Raw genomic sequence first — 23171 nt, forward strand, 5'->3', positions numbered from 1 at the left:
ATAGAATTTGTATTTTAATTTTTTTTTGCACAGTACATAACTCAAAATTATACATGTTTAGGCCTAAAACTGCAGCATGTGTTCATTTCACCAGGATTTTACGTCCCTGGGAACTTTGGGGGCTAAATTGGAGGGGGTGGCATATGCTGAACTAAACAATGCCTGCTTCACTTGTTTCCAATGGATGCCCGAGATTTTAGTACAACTGAATTAATAATCAGAACTGTTTAGCATCCTGAGAAGAATGTGACTCGGAAGAATCATGGTTAACCTGGGTAATTCATTCGATGCCATGCTGTTTGTATAACGAGTAATGTACGTAGTAAAATTCATTTTACTCCGTCACAGCTCTGGAATTGAACGTTCAATCATCGTTGTGAGCGATAATAAGAATGCAATCACAAAGTACTTAAGTTTTCCACACGCTAATGTCATGGGAAATAAGTACATGCTTTATTCGTGGATTAAGGCCAATGATGTTGACACACCAGTCCTTGATAGCTCATTGAAGTTAAGCAACGTTGAGCCTGGCAAGCAGCAGATGTGTGACCATTTCGGAAGGCGAGGCGCTGTATGAACCATGAGGTAAAATACCAGGTTGGGAAACAAGGTGCGGTCTATCCATCTCTCAAGGATAGATGGACCTCTCTTAAGCCGTGGTAGGCAACAAATGTATTGATGGCTTCATGATAACAAATACCCTCATTAATCCTGATGAAGCATCGAGAATTCAGCTACGGAGAAAATTGCAATTACTCTAGAAATTCGTGTTGTGAGTTCAATCTTAGCTGGGACCGCATGTTACGTGTTTTTTTTGTGTGGAGTAATTGAAAGTATCAGTTAATAATACTGTAGTTCAACAGCAAGATTCCCGAACTGGAGAGAAAGATCCTTACGTTTGACAAAATACACCTGAAAATGGCGGAGGTTTCATAAGTCCAGACGCTTTGAAAATATTTTTAAATATAAATCAAGTCCCCGAAGTGTCCATATTTTAACACCGTAGTACGTTTAACAATTTGACAACCTTGGACAAAAATATGAGACTAACCTCTCTTTGAGATAACTTCGTTTTCTAAATATCTTTATTATATTTTATGATCGTTGATGTAATTGTGTTAGAAATGGATTTATAGTAAGTATGATGTGAAGTAGTTCTTCAATGAAGTAAGAAGTCTTAAAAACGTTACGTAAAAAGGTAATATTCGAAAGAAACGGGGCACGACAACAAAAAAAAAACATTGGTTGTAAAATTCTGAGAATTTAAACAATTTTTAAAAAGAGTATAAGACAAGTGAAGACAAATAAGTTGATTGTGTGAATATATATATATATATATAAAATATATATATATATATATATATATATATATATATATATATATATATACCATCTCTAACTTAATAGAAAACCTCCGAGCGTCGTTCCGAACTCTGACCTTGAAGAATATCATGTATTTGCGGCAGCGATTCTTTCAGTATTCCTAAATGCCATTACGGCCGGCCAAACACGTACAAAACGCCAGGTCGTTCGCTCTTCTCATCCTTTTTAGTAGCGTTAGAGAAACGGTTTTCATAAACGTTGGATTTCAATCGCTGCATTGTTCGCATAGCCATTGGCTGGATTCAGGTTAGAGTTCAGGACGAGGCGGTTTTGTTCGAGTGAGGATTTACAGGCAGAGAATCGTTTCCCTTCTGGAGTCAGTGAAGTGTGGTTACGAAACGAAAAATCTGACTTCGGGTTTTCCCAGTGTCCCTTTTGTATTGCATTCTTTCTGGGAGTAGTGTGGTTGGGATTAATCGAACGGAGTAGGATATGCGGATGATTGCGTGTTGATGCATACATCAAGGGTTGTACAGTATGAGAAAATCGGCCGCAGCAAGGTCAGCTAGCATCTGAATACGTTCACGATTAAATAAGTGGTAATATTCGGAACTTTAGTAAAAAGATAAGTATACATCTACCTATATACCTTGCATGAAAAGTATATAAATGCAATATATATATATATATATATATATATATATATATATATATATATATATATGTATATATAATGAGAGAGAGTTATAGAGAAAGAGCTGATATATATATATATATATATAGAGAGAGAGAGAATGAGAGAGAAAAGAAAGACAAAACGAGGCGTATATATATAATTATGATTTTATATATATATATACACATATATACAAACACACACACACATATACATATGTATGTACATAAAATGTGGAAATATGTTTTCAATGATATGTAACATTTTATTCATACAAATACTTTAATTTAAAAAGCTCAATGTAATTACAGAGCATATAACAAATAAATGACAAAAGTCTATATTCCAAATTTCAAAATGTTGACCATCTTATAATATTCCTGTACGTACGTTTAATTCTGCATATTAACATACTTAAAAGAATAAATTGCAAGATGATAAACATCTTGAAATTTGGAATTTGTGTCATTTATTTGTTATTAGCAGGACCCGTTAACCGACGTTTCCCGGTGCTAACATGCACACCTCTCATATAAAATTACAGTACAGCTGTTGTGTCTGTTGCCGAACCCCCGACCTCCTCATTGACATCCCTTAGAACGGCTTTCAGAATAAACACTCTATGTTGCGAGTGGTGGAGGGTTGTTAAAAATATTTGCTCGAAATGTAACGTTGATAATTGTAACGTTGAAAATTGCTGTAAAGGTCCCCAAGCGCAAGTACTACGAGCGGATAACAGAAATGTGTGGTTGCAGTTTCGTTTGGCTCGTGCGTACAAATCTGAGGGACAGAGTATGGTACAGGCTATTGTTCAGGGTAGTGTCCAGGGTATGCTATTTTTTGTTGGCAAGACTGGTGTGAAGGTGACAAAATATGCTAGAACCCTTTATCACTTAAAGAGAAGGGCATTCTTGTAGTCACCTGCACGTTACCATGTAAACATCTTAATGTATTTCAGAAAGTGACAGCTGTAAGTAAGCAGAAAAAAGAAACAGTATAAACAGAACGGTTTCTTTAAATCATAAACTATTATTCTCTATTATAAACGATGTATACTGAATTTTGCTCTTATTATAAACAATATAAATAGAACACGTCAGAGATTTAAACAATGTAATTGTTTTTAATTTTAAGAGTAAGACAGCATAAACAGAAACAGAAACATTTTTTGTTTTATAATTTTGAAATACATATTGTTCGCAGAGAGTTGTTGAAATATATACTTAAACAGAACGAAAATTGCGGGAAATTAGGTGAAAACATGTATTATGTTTTGTGTCGTATTTTCGTGTTGAAATAAAGATTTTTAAAAAATCAATAAAAGTACCCACGAACATTTTCCCAGTACATATCTAAAAGTTAAAAATACTATGGCTCATTTGGCGAGAACAATGCATTGTGTTTGGTGACCTATTGTTATAGTATATAAGTGTTATATTTAGAGATGATGTATTTTATATACTTGTCTGTTCATATATACATAGAGTGTTCATATTGATGAGATAGAGACAGATCGGTATATATAAAAGGGTAAATTTTAATACAGAGGCGGGGACATGTAATACACTTTCGATGATATATATATATATATATATTTCAGAGGAAACATAATTTAATTTAAATACCAAAAAAAAACAAGAAATGGGCAGGTGAAATTAAAATTTTCCCTAAGGCCTTATCGTCTGACCCTCTAAGAGGAAACGTCAGAATGATAGATTAAAAACTAAGAAAACGAATGAGGGAAGAGGGGAATTTTGGTTACAGTTGGAAGAACAACTTTTTTTTGGTATTTAAATTAAATTATGTTTCCTCTGAAATTTCTCCTTCCATTCTGCTGTACCAAAAATTTACTTACATATTTTCGAGGTCGGTACAACTCACAATTTATCAAAACGTTAAACAAAGTTATACGTATTAAAAATAAGTTAATCATTTTGAAGTGTAGGATGGAATTTCTTAAATCTTGCCGCCTAAATCATGTTGCTCCCGGTTATATCTGCCATCGTATTTCTAAAATTAAATGTAGAAATACATTGGCAGTTCAACATGTTTTCCTACAAGATGAAATCCTGTTTAATTCTGATACATATAATTCGTTACGTAGTAAACACCTTTTTCTTTGGGCCATGGTTTGGAAAGAACTATCTTTCTTTGATAAACTCCGTTTTTCTAGGTTTTTATCCATCGGCGATAATTTTACCCGTATTAAATGTACTTCTTCTTATGATAAATATTTAAAAAATTTAATTACTAAGAAGTTTGGGATTATAACAAATTTGGATAAACATATATTTAATTATTCTTCTCATGTTTTGTCCACTACAGAAGAATCTGTTTTATCTGCTGGCTTACAATTTTGCATTCCTCCCCCTTCTGTTGATAAAATCTCAGTATTTAGTGAAATTGAATTATTGTATACTCAATTAAAACACCATTCGCCTATCTCTACTGATGAATTAACTAGTGTTAAAATTCAGTTGGGCGAATTAGGTCGGAGGTTTTCTGCCATAAATACTAAATCTAGTGATTTTGTTTGGCAGAAAAATCATTTTGAAGCTGCAAAATTAATTAGGTCTAATCCCGACATTTACCTTTCTCGCCCGGATAAAGGATCGGCCGTTGTTATACTTAACAAAACGGATTATATCTCCAAAATGTTACAAATCTTGGACGATAAAAGTAAGTTTCTCCGTTTGGGTGATTTATGCCATGATGATACTTTTCGTATGGAAATAAAAATCCAGAAAAGATTTCTTCAACTTCATAAAAGCGGATTTATTTCTAAGGAGATTTATGATAGAATCCGACCCATCGGTTCACAAAGGCCTAGAATGTACGGTTTACCCAAGGTCCATAAACCCAACATTCCTTTGCGACCCATTTTATCTATGTTGGGTTCTGCACAACACGAACTTAGTAAATGGCTAGTTGACCTTCTTAAACCTGTGCTTTCTTTTTATTCGGTCCATTGTATCTCTGATTCTTTTCAATTCGTATCTCAGATACAAAAATTACCTTTATCTAAAAATACCGAGTTCTTGGCTTCCTTTGACATTAATAGTCTTTATACTAATATACCTTTGGATGAAACCATTGGTATTTGTGCTGACTATCTATACCGTGTCCCCTTAAAATCTCCACAATTTCCTGAACGAATTTTTGTTGAACTAATGGAACTTGCTACTAAATCAGTCTCCTTTAGTTTCAACAACATTATGTACCGTCAAATTGATGGGATATCAATGGGTAGACCTCTTGGTCCTTCGTTAGCCAACATTTTCGTTGGATTTTTGGAAAACGAATTATTTTCCAAAATTATTAAGCCAGCATTCTACACACGCTACGTTGATGATACTTTTGCATGCTTTCCCTCTCGGAGCGAAGCTAAACAGTTTCTTCGTCTTCTTTGCAACCTGCATCCATCTTTACAATTTCCTATGGAGGTTGAAGACTGTAGCTCTCTCCCATTCCTCGACGTTCGTGTTTCTAAAGTTGGTACTACGTTTGAGACCTCTGTTTATAGAAAACCTACATTTACAGGGCTCTATCTTAATTGGTTTTCTTTTGCCCCTCAGTCTAGAAAAATAAACCTCATTAGCGCTCTTACGCATCGTGCACTTATGATTTGTTCACCAAACCGTCTTGATACGGAACTTGGTGAAATTACAACTATTTTTCTTAATAATGGATATCCCATTAATATAATAAAATCTACTATTGAACGTAAAATTACTACATTTAATAGCGGTAAACATATTGGTCCATCACGTTGTCCCATTTATCTAAAATTACCATGGTTGGATCCTGATGGCCTTCATATTGTTAAAAGGATTTCTTCTGCTACTCAACGATGCTTTCCAGCTACTATGCTTAGAGTAGTTTACACAACTCGAACCTTTTTCTCTTCTTTTCGTAAAGATGTTTTGCCAACCATTCAAAAGAACTCTGTTGTTTATAAATTCGTTTGTCAGTGTGGAGCTGACTACGTTGGCAAAACGTCCCAAAGATTAGAAATGAGAATATCCCAACATATCCCTCGGGATATTCGACTACACCAGGTTTCGAGAGCATCCGGGCACTCCCAGACTCATGAGTCTGCCATTGGCGATCACCTGTTGAGTATAAATAGGTGTGCCGATCAATATTCCGATGGGTGGTTTTCTGTTTTATACAGTGCTAGGTCGAACTATCATCTCAATATCATTGAGGCGTTAGTTATTAACAACTCTCGACCTAGCCTGTGTAGACAAAAGATTCTTAGACATTAGTTGGAGATATTCATTGATATAAAACCACCTGAACAGTGAGATTTTTTTTCTCCACTGTTCTTCCAACTGTAACCAAAATTCCCCTCTTCCCTCATTCGTTTTCTTAGTTTTTAATCTATCATTCTGACGTTTCCTCTTAGAGGGTCAGACGATAAGGCCTTAGGGAAAATTTTAATTTCACCTTCCCATTTCTTGTTTTTTGTTGGTATTTAAATTAAATTATGTTTCCTCTGAAATTTCTCCTTCCATTCTGCTGTACCAAAAATTTACTTATATATATATATATATATATATATATATATATATATATATATATATATATAATATACATTTATACAGTTTGTGAATTTTCTAACATATATATACTTAACACATATGTATTTTAGGATATGGATGAGTTATCAGTTCTTTTATCATAAAGAAGGAACACTCATTATTTATAATAACTGAGGGAGACACATTCTTAAGATGTTAGAGTCACATTACTTAGATGGGTTCATACCCAAAATTAATTATACAGATGAGTGGAACACAAGTTTATATAAATAAAAGTTCAGAATACCTTTGTTTGTTGAATGACAAAACACAAGACGCTGTGTCAAAAAATGATGTCGTCCTTTATTTCTTGACGCGTCAATGATTTCGCATCAAGGAATTCAGAGTTCTACATGATTTCAAATTCTCTTTTCGCTTCCAAAGGGAGAGTACTTCTGACTAATGTCAGCTCTGCCTCTTCGACTCTGTCCGACCCCTCTCTTCTCTGTCTCGGCACCTGAATTCTCACTAAAACTCCAAATATATTGACAACTTATCTCTTAGCCATGACGTCATCGCATGGCCAAAAAACGTGCATATCGATCGCGTGGCCTGACATGCCTCACGTGTCTAAACGATGCACTGTTCCTCACATGTCTATCCCATTCTGTAGACCGAATTCTTCTAACATATTTTCGGCCTAACCTATTTTCCAAGATGTTTAACATTGTCTATTGTTCGGATCTAGATAACCTCAATTTAATTTTCATAAACAGAATTGAATCATCAAATTCCTTTTCTAAACAACGAATTCCTTTTTCAATATATACATCTGCTATTTTATTTTAACTCTCCTGAATCTTAATTGCAAACCTGGCTTCCCAGATTCGAATTCTCGGACTATCCTATCTTATTTTTACTTACTTACAAGAATAGTAAACACCACATATAAAAATGTAAATTGAAGAGATTATACGTACGGGCGCCAGTATATAAATACAAATTAGCCGCATTTTGCAGGTTTGAACGTGTAACGCATGTAATGAAAGAGTGTTAAAACAACAAAAAAAGGAAACACTTTAACTAATTAGGCTACGACGAACATACAACATTCTCGCTTGAAATATCACCATTATATACATTTCTGTATAGTAGTATAAATGTCCTCAGACGCTGTAATCATTAAATGTAACTCGTTCGGTCGACACCGATAATTCGCTTAATGTGAACAGAAGTGTATCTACTGAAAAATTAAACCAACACTTAATTGTTATTAGTTAATGTTTTTTTATAATGAGATTATAAATAAAAAACATCTAATGTGTAATTAAACCACAATAGTAATTTTGGCGCTGGTTTAAAATGGTTCACTGCTTAAAAGGAGATAACTCTCTCTCAGTAAGAGATTAGTGCATTTTTTCATCTAAGTAAGGAGACATAGCAGATAAGTTAAAATGATATTTGGAAAATGCTAGAATCAACCCTGTAGGCAAGTGTTAAAGATAAACGAAAATGGAATGTTAGAAATAGTTAAATAGTGTCTATGTCTGAAAATGATTCGATTGCCTTTTTTTAGAATTCTAGATATTAAATATGTCAGTTCAAAGAATGGGCAATGCTCGATAAAAATAGATTGTTTTAAAATAGGCTAAATATTACACAATCTGATTGGGGATTTTTTCCTTTCCAAAAGTGTGTTTGGACAAACATTTGTAAATCCACGTGAAAGTAGTCTCGTTGATAAACACACTTCTGCCATCATAAGCAAAATAGATTTCTCAATGTAGGAATCAGTGGGTTCGAAGTTGGGAAGTTGATGAGAGAGAGTCAGTTAGGAGAGGTCAAGGGCCCTTAGATTCGATTTGGAGAAAAAGATTATGTAGTTCCTAATTTGAATTCCTGACATCATCAATCAATCGGTTGAATAATGATTGAACGATCTACGTTTGTAACTGTTTGTCTCGTGCCGTCAGTCCTCACAACCAAAAATTTAAACGTGTTTTATCATAGTCGTGTACAACCCTTTCAAGTATTATGTGCCATTTACCACCATAAGTAAAGCATCTCCTCACCTCTCTACATGTTAAACACGGTTGCATCATATCTCACAACTTGTATTTATATTATGAAGTCTCCAAGAGATCTCATGCTCGTCATTTTAGGTCGATCCAAACACTCACACACGCGTGTTTAGAGCATTCTGTCTACCTCCTCTCACGCAGCTATTTTGTGGCAACAACTAACTTAATCTGACCTTCATTCGAATTGAAAGCAGTTGAACGCGCTCACTTCTGGCTATACTCACATAATTATTGAACCCGCCCCGATTCTGCTACTCCACATGCAAAAGACGAATAAGGGTTACATTTTATCAACACTAACTAAGGAACGCATAGGGAACCATATAACATAGAATATACAAGACAAACACGGACATATAAACACCATTCTTGATCTAACGAAATACAGTTTCTTCATCATCTTTTAATGGCCAGAGATAATGTACCCTTCCTCCACTTTTCTCTACAAGTAATAACACAATTCACCGAAACACCACACAAAAAAACAGGCCTATATGCATTCTGTTGTTTATATCTTGCCTGTTCATAAATCACATAGATCACTGGCCCTTGCAGTTGGGAAAAGTATGACTATATTGTTGACTTTTGCAAACGTGTTCCTGCCATGGTGACTTGTATCACAATGGGGTATTGTCTACCGAACTGCCTGCTTTGCCGGCTAATTCCATATATATATATATATAATATATATATATATATATATATATATATATATTAAGTAATGTGATTTATAATTTAAAAGTTTTAAAATTTTTTTAAATTTAACAATCAAAATTTAATTAAATTAAAAATCAGTTTCATAAGAAGGAACAACAACAAAGTCAATTATCTGTACGATCGTTTCGGAAATCCGTGCTTTTTATTTGTGGTATACATGAAGTCACGTAGAATAATTATACATAGTTTTTTTGGTAAGCACGGTCTCCTCATCAGCAAATTTAGGAGGATTTCTATTGAATTGAAAAGACACCAAAAATAAATCTTTATTTTTTTATTTATGTATAATTATTCTACGTGACTTCATGTATACCACAAATAAAAAGCACGGATTTCCGAAACGATCGTACAGATAATTGACTTTGTTGTTGTTCCTTCTTATGAAACTGATTTTTAATTTAATTAAATTTTGATTGTTAAATTTAAAAAAATTTTAAAACTTTTAAATTATAAATCACATTACTTAATATTGAATTAGCTCTAGGACATTTAACTATCGAGCTTATTATATATCTAAATTACAACGAGCATTTCCTGTATTTTAATTAAACTAGTAATTTCACTATTACATTAAAATACACTTAGCTCTTTAGACTATTATTCTAATCTCCTTTAAATTATATATATATATATATATATATATATATATATAATTCCTTTGTGCCCCATTCTTGCATGCATACACCCTAGTTATCCAACTCCCCCCCCATTTAACTAAATTTTCAACTTAGTTATTTATTTATTTCTGTTATTTTATATTTTACTTATCTCTTTACTTTACTCATCATCCATTATCCCTTAATTTTATTTCATGTGTTATTTGTAACCTTATCTCTTAATTTCATTTACCTTTTCGCGATTATTATTATTATTATTATTATTATTATTACTATTATTATTATTATTCTTATTAGTGCTATTAATGTTATTATTATTGTTATTATTATTATTATTATTATTATTATTATTATTGTCATTATTATATAATAATAATAATAATAATAATAATAATAATAATAATAGCACAACTCCCCCATATTATCACACCACTCCAATCATTCACTTCCAAAATTCTCTTTTGTCCTTTTAGACACCTCCAAAACTTTGCTACCCCATCCTTTTACCTCTGCTTTATACCACAACCCCTCCTTGTATATCTAATACGAATGAAAACCTAGAAATATTGCTACATACAATATAATATGTATTGGTATTCTTAAATCTATTATTATATCCTTACAACTACTTACTCAGTCCCACCCCATAACTTGTTCATATAGCTCACTTTCGAACCCTCCGTCGCCTCAGTAAAACCCTGGAACTGGACGCCCGATGTAATCCCTCTTGTTTAACCCTACTTAGAATCAACCATTAACCTTTTCGCCTTAAATCATCACCTTAATATTCCTCGTAACATTATACTGTACTTCATAGTGCTATGGCCGTCTCGGTTGCATCTGCAAATAAAATGCATAGATAATAACATTCTTACACACCCATAAAATAGAATTACCACCCATCCACACTATACTTCTCCTTTAGCCTTAAAGCATATACTACACGCATTTAAGATAAAGACCCCGTACACCTTTCTACATTACACTCTATATAATACGCTCCTCCTTTTTTAAAAGTCGATAAAACTCCCCCAACATCATCTATAATTTTAGTTGATCAATTTTGTTCCTAATTAATTCCGCGCGAGACGCCGCATCTCCAATATGTTACCTTGCATCTTCTCTACTCTTCTGAAATGCGTTGGCATAAAGAGTCCCTTCTGTTCCCCAACTAATTTTTTTATATTACCTTATTGAATGAATGACCCAATATATATTCACCAATGCAGGTTTTTGTGACAAAATTTACCATTCCCATTACTCTCCTGTATAAGCTCCAGTGATAATTGTTGAGCTTTATATTGTCCCGATAAGTCTCCTCTTATAGAATTGAGCTCACTCTTTTCGTCTAACGCACTAAGCTATATATATATATATATATATATATATATATATATATATATATATATATATATATATATATATATATATGTATATACACATTTATAGATGTATATATATGTGCATGTATATATATATATATATATATATATATTTCTTCAACAATGCTTCAAGCAAACGACAACCTACTTATATCCCTCAGTCTCGGCTAGAGAGAGTTTGCACTCATGAAGAACACTCTTCCGCTGTCTTCTCTTGAAAAAGGACTAATAAGTCCGAAATATATTGAGATTTATAACACCATTGGATACAACAGAAAAAAAACGACTGTTGTTTAGAGTTGAAATAATTTTACTCTATATATAAAAAAAATAAAATCTCGCATTGTTATTGGCTTTAATTTCACCTTATATATATATATATATATATATATATATATATATATATATATATATATATATAACAAATAACGTAAAGTTAAATTTAAAAAAAAAATAGCTGGTTATTATGACCCAAAAAGGCTGTAAATTGAATTATGGTAATTATACTTGGAATCGTCTATAATACCCTGGAGAAAGCAGCATCAACCTTTGCTACAATACAATATAATACAACTCGATATTGCTGAGGAATCTTTTGGATTACAGTTATTGAGCCATTGTTTTCCATCCATCAAGGAGATGCTGTTCACACTGCTATCATTTGTGATTTCTTCTTCGCTGTGATTTCTTGCATATGCAGAAAAACTACCAGTAAGAAAATTCATTTTGTTAAGGTTAGTAGGCTCTAGGCAACCAATGATCAAACAGCAGGCGTTGTTTTACACCGAGTCATTTTTTGGCATGCAGTGATTCCTCACACACAAGACAAGCACACTCTGTAGAGCTATCGCTAATGCACCATATTTTGGAATGTGCGCTGTAGCATTTCACTTGCACTTAATTAATTTAATAAAATGTTATTTCAGGCGGCGATTTTCGTTTTTGTCTTTTTATGTCCATTGAATGAGAGGGTAAAGTTCACATTTAAGCCAAGATAGTCTGCGTGATTCTTCAGTTGCTCTCTAAACCACATAATATAAGGAGGGTGTTTGATATCCTTGACCTTGAAAGCAGATAACAGGCTAGTCTCTGCCGAGTTTGCAAGTGGTTATTCTTGCAGCAGAGTTGTAGGTCATCGAGGGTGTAATCTGTTTGTTGCTCTTTAAATCTACTCGTTTTGAATGCTACATAGGTGTTCTGAGCTATTAGTTGTACATTAGGAATCATACAATATTAGAGACAGCGCTAGCTTGAGCTAAGATATTAAGTGTACCTAAGGAAATGTTAAGGTGATTAGTTAAAGGCTTGTTTTCGATTTTGTTTACTTCTTTATTTTACAATAATTGACATTTAAAACAATTCCTAATCCCAACTTTCTAATCCAAGCTACTATTGCTATATCATTCTTTTTCCACTATATTTTCTCACCCAGAGAATCATTAATTATTATTACTCCCCTCTTACCCGATTCGATCAACCCGACACTTGTTTCGAGCAATCCAGAAATAATTTACACCAGGCATGAATATTATAAAAAAACACGTTCATCCTGCCACATTTAAGCCGTGCTTAAATGGCGGGTTGCACGCAAAACGTGATAAAAAATGAACCGCTGCTCGTTGGGTTTCCAATTAAGATATATCCGATATATCCTAAGAAATCGATAATAGGTTGGATGTGTGTGTTATTTTAGACCACTGTTATCTTTCAAATGGGTCATTATCGGGTAATTTGGTCGGTAAAGGGTCACGAGTTTATATAAATAAGAATATCAAGTCTAATCCTATCATCTAACAGAAAATAAAATAAATAAGAATCAATAAGTTTCAGCAGTAACATTTGACGGTTAATGCATCATTAGAAGTGCATATATAAATATACATGTATATAAAATAATAAGGCAAGAAAAAAACTCCATTAACATTCAGAATTTCTATTTATTTTATACGGTATTTAAAATATGTATTGTTTTCAGAACAAGACATTACAACATCACATCATTGTTTTATTTGAATAAGATGAAATTTGAACAAAACTTATTGTTTTTTTATTTAAATAACATAAAATTTTAACAAAACTCATCCTTTTTTTTTTAAATAAGACAAAAGTTTAACAAAACTTATCTTTGTTAATTAATTACCAAACAATTTTCACAAAACACTGTTTTTATTTAAATAACATCAAATTTTAACAAAGCTTCTTGTTTTATTTAAATGAGATAAAATTTAAGAAAACTTATTGCTTTATTTATTTAAAGAATATATTGAAATTTTACTATTCTAACTCAAATAAACTAATCATGTTTGTTTAAGTAAGTTACAGATATGATTGAAGATTGTAAATTAAAGATTAATGTATACAATACAAAATCTTTAAATCAAACAAGCAAACACACAAACAAAAACACATGCGTACACAAACACACACACACACACACCGGTATATTCGACAAGTTTACTTATAACAAAAACTACCTGCCAACTATATCCGGCAAGGAAAGTGCAATAGGAACAACAAAAATTCGATTCACTTCTTACAGTGCTTTCAATTGAGAAAATATCCCAATTTTTATTCAATGGTTTTATAGCAATGCATAATTTGGATAGTGACCACCAATTGATCGAAAACCGCTTTTTCTAAAGCTTATAAAAATCTAAGAAAACCTGTTAGTTCCAAACAACTTTGTCTTTTATCAGAAAGATAAAACCCGAAAAGTTGTTATGTTTGAAGCAGAATACATAATAGGTTTCTATAATTTTAAATAGAATTTTAAGTTTTAAATTTTCCAAATAAAAAACGCGTTTAACTCAGTCCTCGAAGAATATGTATAAAACATAAATATTTTAAAAAATATTTCGCATCAATTACACAAACTGTTTTATGTATAAAAATTACTATGACTGGCTATAAGAATATGCGAACTTATTAGAATGTAATTACCTTAGATTTTAATAAATTCAAATAATTCCATTTTTTATCATGAACTCGTATATTTTACCTAGAGCGCCATCTTGGAATCTATGTATGGGAACCTGGTCGCGTATAAATACTTCATGACTGTAAATGTAATTAGACAGGAAAATACAATTTTCAGATAATTGAATTTAATTATAATTAGAAACGCCATTTATGGTAAAAATGTTATTTTTAGCGTCATAATTTTTTCTTCATAATGAATAATCAATACAGCTTTAGATTTGTTTTCTAATACTTGTTAAAATTACAGAAAAGCTGTTTTTTCAATCTATATAATGTCTATAAAAGTGAACGTGTCTGTCTGTCTGTCTGTTTGTCTGTCTGTCTGTGTACATTTCCCTACGCAATAACTCTGTCAATTTTTAGTCTATAGACTCGAAATTTGAAATACCGGGTACTGAGATTTGGGAATATCGATGTGACGCGTGTCACCCAGAAATTTGGCTGTTAAGGGGTCGAATTTCAACGATTTGACTAAGAACTCTACCAAACTCCTCCGACAATTTTGGGTCTAGACACTTGAAATTTTAGATATAGGTTCCTTGAACCTGGATCTAACTTAACAACGTGATTTGAGCCCGAAACAATAAATTTTAAAGGGTCATAATAGGGGTCAAATTAAAAAAAAAATTACTTTTTTTTTGTTTTGCTAAGCGTACACCTCAAAACACCCGGGCAACGCCGGGCTGAAATGCTAGTATATCTATAAAAGTGAACGTGTATGTCTGTCTGTGTGTATGTCTGTCTGTGTACATTTCCCTCCGCAATAACTCTGTCAATTTTTAGTCTATAGACTCGAAATTTGAAATACTGGGTACTGAGATTTGGGAAAATCGATGTCACGGGTGTCACCCAGAAATTTGGCTGTTAAGGGGTCGAATTTCAACGATTTGACTAAGAACTCTACCAAACTCCTCCGACAATTTTGGGTCTAGACACTTGAAATTTTAGATATAGGTTCCTTGAACCTGGATCTAACTTAACAACGTGATTTGAGCCCGAAACAATAAATTTTAAGGGGTCATAATAGGGGTCAAAGTTTTAAAAAATTAACCATTTTTTTTGTTTTTTTGCTTTTTTTTGCACAGCATACACCTCCAAACACCCGAGGAAGCCGGGCACCCCTGCTAGTTTGACATAAAACATAAAATTTTGGCATTATATTTCTCAGTGTTAATATAACATGCAGTCATATTTAAATTCCATGATTAAAATTATGTTCATTTCTTATTTTCTAATTAGTAATAACCACTCGTTTTCCATTAACTAGTTCATACTGGATTTTACTCAAATTCTGCATTGCATGAATCAAGTAAACAAAGACTTTCATTAGAGTTTGGCGCTCCTTAAAACGGTCGTTTTTTAACACCCTCTAGGGGATGCAACATGTTGATATGTCTGTAGAAAATGTGTAAGGAAAGTCCTTTAAAATTACTGCGCCCTCTGTAGATGTATAAGAAAACCCTTTAAAAGTACTGCACCCTCTGTAGATGTATAATGTTGCAGCAACGTAAAGCAATTCAATAACTAGTAAGCACCGGTTCTGCACAGAATCCAACTAGCAAGGTACCTAGACGGACGCGAACGGTTACTCAGAACGGACCCAACAATCGGTTACTCAGAACGGTCCCAACAACGGTAAGATATGCTCACACCCATACGGCACGAGAAGCAACAGCAACACGATTCCCGACCAAGTCAATCATCGCCTTTCTAACGTCTTTCAATCACCCGCTTTTATGGCCGTTGCAGGCCGGCTAAATTTGCATATTGCGAGCATCCATGTGACTTTGCGAGATATCATCCTTTACAAAAGACGGCGGCCGCCATCTTGATCTTTCTTTCTGTATTTTCGGTCGGACCCACACGACACGCAAACACGCGGGCGCTTGTCTCCTGGATGCGCATTACAATGTCATAACCCTCATTTCCGAAAATATATGTCTTCATAATTATAGTGCATATTCGGAAAAGAAGATAACAACTTTTTGTAAACCGTAAAAGACTTCCGCATCTTGAAAAAAAATCCCACGTAAAAACCACTTGTAGTTTGAATGAATACATATAATTTTCACGCCCTGCTTTTATTTATTTATTTATTAGTATCGATTATTGTAAAGTACATGGAACGTTTACACATTCACAATTTTAATTTTTAAATATATAAAAGTGTGCATACTTTAGCGTTTTCTGTAAAAAAAAATATTTTTCCATCCTAATCTGCAAGATAATAATTATTCAACAAATTCAATAGAATCTCACACTTCGAAATGCAAAAGATAAAAAAAAACACACACACACATTCTAACTTTGGATTTCAATCTTCGATATCGAAAGCACCCTGCTTATTTAATTTTATTTTTTTCTACACAGTTTCACCATCATACCACAAAATGAGTTTATGCTTAATGGATCGCTTGAAATTAAAGGGGTCGACCAAAGGACAAATGAGGAGAGGGTTAGGAAGTCCCCAAAATATATTTATGCAACGAATATGAAAAAAAATTACACGTATATAAAGTGCATTATTTATTTATTAATCGGTGAAAATCTTTTATGGATTAGCTAATTACCTGATTTTTTCTGTTGCGAAAATAAAAAAAAAAACACTCCATAAATTTGGCTTGTTACTATTGCCGCACAAGCGGTCGGGTGTAAATCCTGGTTGTAGGTAGTTGCCTGTCTAGCCGTACTGATGAGCTGTGAAAGAGCAACACAGTACTGTATGTGGATTACTATAATGCTCCTAATCTTGAGTTGAGCATATTGAGAAGTGATACATAAATTACCATTAGCGTATAAAGCGATATTCTTTGTGTAATCAAATCAAGCTTTGGTATTCGGACGATGTAAAAACATCGTTATTTCACGACTCGCACAGCAGCCGCCAATTAGCGTAATGGTTAATAGCCTTGACTGTCGTACAAGCGGTCGGGTTTCAATCCTTGCTTGAGCTAGTTGCCTCTCTAGCCAAACTGATAAGCTGTGAAACAGCGAAACAGTACTGTATGTGGATGTCTCTCTCTCTCTCTCTATATATATATATATATATATATTTAATTGTACAGAAGTTCTGAAAAAACAACATTGGTACCGTCGGTTTGAAGCCCAACTTAAAGAGGACCTCTTAATGGTAAAACGTAAATAATGTTAGGCTCTCGTCAGCAACAATGTTTCTGTCTGAGGAATAAATCAGACCCGCATTTATTGTTTATATTGATGTTCATTTTTATTTAACTATAGCTTATTCCTATCTCTGTATATTTTATTTCATTCTAATATGGATTTCTAATTTTTTAATTTTTTATTTAATGAATTTTAGTAAATATGTACTGTCCTGTTCTTGTTTCCAATCCGCATGGTTTCCGGTCTGTCTTTTGTTAATTTTAGCTGGTGCAAGGGAGATAATTAATTTATCTTAATTTTTCTTTTTACCTGTCTTTCGTCTTTTAAAAACGGCTTTTGGAATAAATACCACCATTCCCCGTGCTAAGAACGGCTTTAAGAATAAACACCCCCAAACTACCCGTGTTAAAAATTGTGGAGGTGGGCCTTATGAGAAAATTAACCTTTTGCTTTTTAAAAAAAATGTGAGTTGAAAGCACAGAATAGTGACAAAACACCATCGCCTCCCCTTGGTTAGAATAGCAAAAAAAATGGTTTTCTTGGTAGAAACATTTCTGTATTTCACCTAACAATTTCTACTGCTAATGAACTTACTGATCCGCGCTATTTTTAAAATCATATTTCCAAGTTTAATTAAAGTTTTATGATATGTTTTTTTAGTCAATTTTGTACAGAATAGGTACAAAACATCCTCCCCTCGCCATGTTAAGAATGGCTTTTAAAATAATGACGTTATTATTTCAGCACAGATAACTCTCTACATGAGTACCTAATATTTTTACGCCATTCTTACCATAGAGAGGGGGGTGTTTTGTAACTATTCTGTGCTTTTAACTAACAATTTATTATTAAAAAAGATATTGTGAAATTATAAAAAATAAAAAGGTATTGTGAAAGTTGAATTTAACTTGAAAAAAATGTAAACGGCGCGTTTTTTATTCAATTGCAAGGTTAAAGTACAGAATAGATACAAAACACCCTCTTCTCCCAATGTTAAGAATGGCTTTTTAAATAATAACGTTAGTATTTCAGCACAAATCAAATAAGTGCACGAGTACCCAATTTCTTTAATAAAGAAAAAACATTCATGTTTTCTTATATAAAAACAACTTCTGTAAAAAAAAAAAGAAAAAATGTGTACGTTCAATTTTTGTTAAAAAAGGTTTTCTTTAAAAATATACGGTAAAGAAAGCAAACAACAAAATCTTAATCGGTATTCATGCAGAGAGTAATCCGTGCTGAAATAATAACGTTATTATTTAAAAAGCCATTCTTAACATGGGGAGAGGAGGGGTTTTTGTACCTATTCTGTACTTTAACCTTACAACTGAATAAACAACATATCATAAAACTTTAATTAAACGTGGAAATACGATTTAAAAAATAGCGCAGATCACTCTCTGCATTAGCACTGAAAGTACAGAATAGTTAGAAAACATCCTCCCTCCCCATGTTAAGAATGGATTTCTAAATAGTGTTAATGATTCAGTACTGTTCCTTGTCAGCTTAAGTTGAACATTTGTCAATTAAATTGTTAGGTGAAAGTCCAGAATAGTTACAAAACACCCCTATTTCCATGTTAAGAATGGCTGTGTAAATAATAACGTCATTATTTCATCAGGGTAGCTTCTCTGCATAAGTACCATGTTTTGTTTTTAAATTGTTAGGTGAAAGGACGGAATTATTACAAAATACTGTCTCCATGTAAAAAATGTCTTTCTAAATGACAGTATTTCAGCACAGTATTTTCTATGCATGCGTAATATCTATTTTTGTTTATGAAAGGTGAAAGTATAGAATAGATGAAAAAACTCCTCCCCACATGTTAAGAATAGCTTTCTAAATAACGGTATTATTTCAGCACGGTACCTTCTCCGCATATTAAATTGTTAAGTGAAAGTATAGAATAGTTACAAATCGCCCTCCCCATGTAAAGAATGGCTTTCGAAATAACATTATTATTTTAGCACGGTACTTTTTCTGCATAAGTACCAGGTTTTGTTTATTAAATTTTTAGGTGAAAGTACGGTACTCACTCAGAGAGTGTTCCGTGCTGAAATAATAACGTTATTATTTAAAAAGCCATTCTTAACATGGGGAAGGGAGTGTGTTTTGTACCTAATCTGTATTTTAACCTTAAAATTGAATAAAAACATATAATAAAACTTTAATTAAACGTTGAAATACGATGTAAAATATAGCGCTGACCACTCTTTGCATTAGCACCAAATATTATTTAAGCAGGTTACAATCCGTAAAATTTCTTAGAAAAAAAACTGTCATTTTACCAAACAATTTATAGTGTTAATAATAAAAAAGTTAATATTTTCTTATATCGAAAAATAAACAAAACAAAAACAAAAACAAAAAAAAAACGACTTCGACTCAAAAAGCAAGCGACAAACTTTTTTTTTGCCTGATATAATAAAGAAAAAAATGTTTAAATTAAAAAAAAATGGAAGATAAACAGATGAATTATGTTTTTTTTTTTTTTTTTTTTTTTTTTTTTTTTTACTTATCAAGTAAACAGAAAATTCGTTTCATCAAATCGTGGTGTGTGAAATGAATCGGACCGGAAGTTCAGTTTTATCAACAAAACAGGTTCGCACTAACGGTTTACAAAAAATATATATATTTTATTTAATATTTTAATAATTGGCGATGTAAATTTATTTTAATAACATAGAAACATCCCTCGACTCTAAAGATGGGTTCTCTGAAAATTTCAAATAAATTGGTAATGTAGAAATATGGTTGTATAAACTTTGAACGAACCAAGAATTACATTTTAATATATATATATATATATTTATATATATATATATATATATATATAGAGAGAGAGAGAGAAAGTAAGAGAGGGAGAGAGAGTTTACGTTCGTTTTGTGCATGACTTTGTCTGCTAATATATATATATATATATATATATATATATATATATATATACCAGCAGACCACGTCATGCAAAGAAAAAAACATCTGATTAAGAATGTAAAGAAAACCTAGTTTTCCTCTTTAGTGTCATTTTCAAAACGTTTTGGTCTGTTTAACCTCCAACATTTTCTCATAGTATATTGTAGAATAAGAGAAGTCCTAAAGGCCCAGCATCACGGTTTAGAGTACTTGGAAAATACTATCATATATAAAAGGTGAATTATTCGGACGAACAAGAACATTATAAACCGTAAATTAAATAAAGAATCCCGTTCGAAATTCCGCGCTTATCTCCGCATTCGACAGAATGATCACCGAGTTCGCCAAGAAACACCTGAAGAAGATGGTGGATCATTTAGCAACATTTAACTGCCTTAGTTCGTCATAATATTTCATGAATTCAAAAATTCTGCAGTAAGCATTAGTAACATCGATACTTTATTTTCTAGAGGGACCTCGAGTTCACCTGGGATGTTCTGTGGGAATTCGGCTAACATTCTCGGTAAAGGTGATTTTAGTGGAACAAACAGGATTCGAACTTTTTTTTTTTTTTTTTTTTTACACAGTGATCACTACTTATCAAGGCCCGGAAGCCACTCAGGGATAAGGGTTATTGCAAGTACATTACGTTAGTGATGAGATTTGCTGAAATGTTTACTTAAGGGGGCGGTTCATTAGGAATTTGTTAACATTGGACTTGAAGACAACCAAGTTGTAGTCCGGAGGGAAGCAGGCAGACGGAACAGAGTTCCACAGGCGTGCAGTTCTAAGAAAGAAGCTTTGTTCATGGAATCTGCGTTTTGATTTAGGCACAGATATAGAGTGGGGGAAATTTTGCACAGTGGATTCAGCTAGACGGGTGTTTTTCGTGAAAGATTGGCGAGGGGGACCAGAGATTGGAGTTCAGACGAGCATCTGCCATGGAAATAACGATAAAACAAGGACAGGCTCGCAACGTCTCTTGTGTGGGAGAGAGGTTGCAGGGTAGAGAAAAGGCATCCCCCACTAAGCCACGAAGTCTATTTTGTACTCTGTCAAGGCAGGATAGGCTGTCCTTAGCAGCTCCGGCCCAGATATGGAAACAGTACTCCATCCTTGGACGTACTTGGCTTTTATATAGATAGAGAATTGCATCCGTAGTGAGATATCTTCTGGAGCGGTAGAAGGACCCCACCATCTTTCCAGCGACCTTGGCAACAGACTTGATGTACGTGTTCCATTTCAGATCAGAAGTAAAGGTCAAACCCAGAAGCTTGTCAAAACACGGGGCCTCACCCAGACGAGAGCCATCCATCACAATTGATGCCAGATGGGGATCAGAGCGTTGATGATGTAAGGATAGGAGTTTGGTTTTGGATGCATTAAAGATAACTTGCCACATCTTCCCCCACTGAACCACGCGCTCGAGATCAGAGGAGAGAGAATCAGAGAGAACTTTGTCATTTACAGCCTTTGATGTGTTGCCATAGATGGTCGTGTCATCAGCATAGATGTCAACGTATGATTTAAGTATGTGTTTAGGGAGGTCATTGATGTAGATCAGGAAGAGAGTTGGGCCCAGGATTGACCCCTGAGGGACTCCAGCATTTATATTGCAGGCCTCCGATGTTTGTCCATCGACCACTACTCTTAAAAGCCTATTGGAGAGAAATGATTTAATGATTGAGAAAACATTTCCCGTTATACCGTAGCTGGAAATATTGTGAAGTAGACCCTTATGCCATACCTTGTCAAAGGCTTTTGATATGTCAACAGCAATTGCCCTAGAAAGAAAGCCTTTGTCAAGATATTCACTTATCCTGTGGGATATAACCGTCAGCACATCTGCGGTAGATCTTGCAGAGCGGAAACCATATTGTGTGTCACTAAGATGGTTATTCCTGCTGAGGTGGTTGACTATTTCTCTATTTAATATAGATTCCAGCAACTTACTCATAACACACAGGAGACTTATTGGTCGGTATTGAGAGGGAGATGACTTATCACCTGAATTCTTAAATACAGGGCAAACTGATGAGGTCTTCCAGGGAGTCGGAAAGCACTTCTCCTTAAGGCAGCGCTTAAATAGTTTCGTAAGATGGGAGCAAGTTCTGGTTGAAGCTTTTTTAACACTATAATTGGGATGCCATCAGGGCCAGTGGCTTTACTGGAATCTAGGTTCTTTATTAGCTTGGCGACCTCATGCACGGATATTTGTATGTTACCTAGCTTGTTCTGTGTTATAGGAGGAAATATGGGGAGTTGATGGCCTTCGTCGCATAGGGTAGAATTAGCTGCAAAGTTCTTTGCAAATAGTTTGGCCTTGTGTGACGCTGACGAGATGACCTCTGGTCCATTGATAATGGTTGGGATAGAACGCACACTTCTGTTCAGGATCCTATTTGTTATTTGTCAAAACTGGTGGGATCCAAGCCGCTGATCAGCTACCTTGGATTTAACAGACTGGGCATATAGCTCTCTTGCATTTTTTATTATTGGAATACAGCGGTTGTAAGTCCTTGTCATAGACAATTTAACTGCCGACAACTTCCTTAGTTAATTTTCACTTAAAACTGCCAGTTTATCGCAACGATTTTTTTTTTACCGATACCTATTTATAGTTTCCATAAAGCGTTCTTCACACGCAATATGCGATAAATAAGACACATTTCGATATAGACACACACCAAAAAAAAATCGATAGAATGTTTAATGTAGTGTGGTCGGGGTGGATGCTGGTTAGATAATCAAATTCGCTATTCTCTTTTGCAGTGGATCATTTTCGATTCATTGAGTCGGTAACGGGTCAGAACGCTCCATCGATTATAACAGCTGTT

Source organism: Euprymna scolopes, chromosome 35, assembly GCF_053919585.1.
Source record: "Euprymna scolopes isolate OS-2025 chromosome 35, ASM5391958v1, whole genome shotgun sequence".
In the NCBI taxonomy this organism is placed as follows: Eukaryota; Metazoa; Mollusca; class Cephalopoda; order Sepiida; family Sepiolidae; genus Euprymna; species Euprymna scolopes.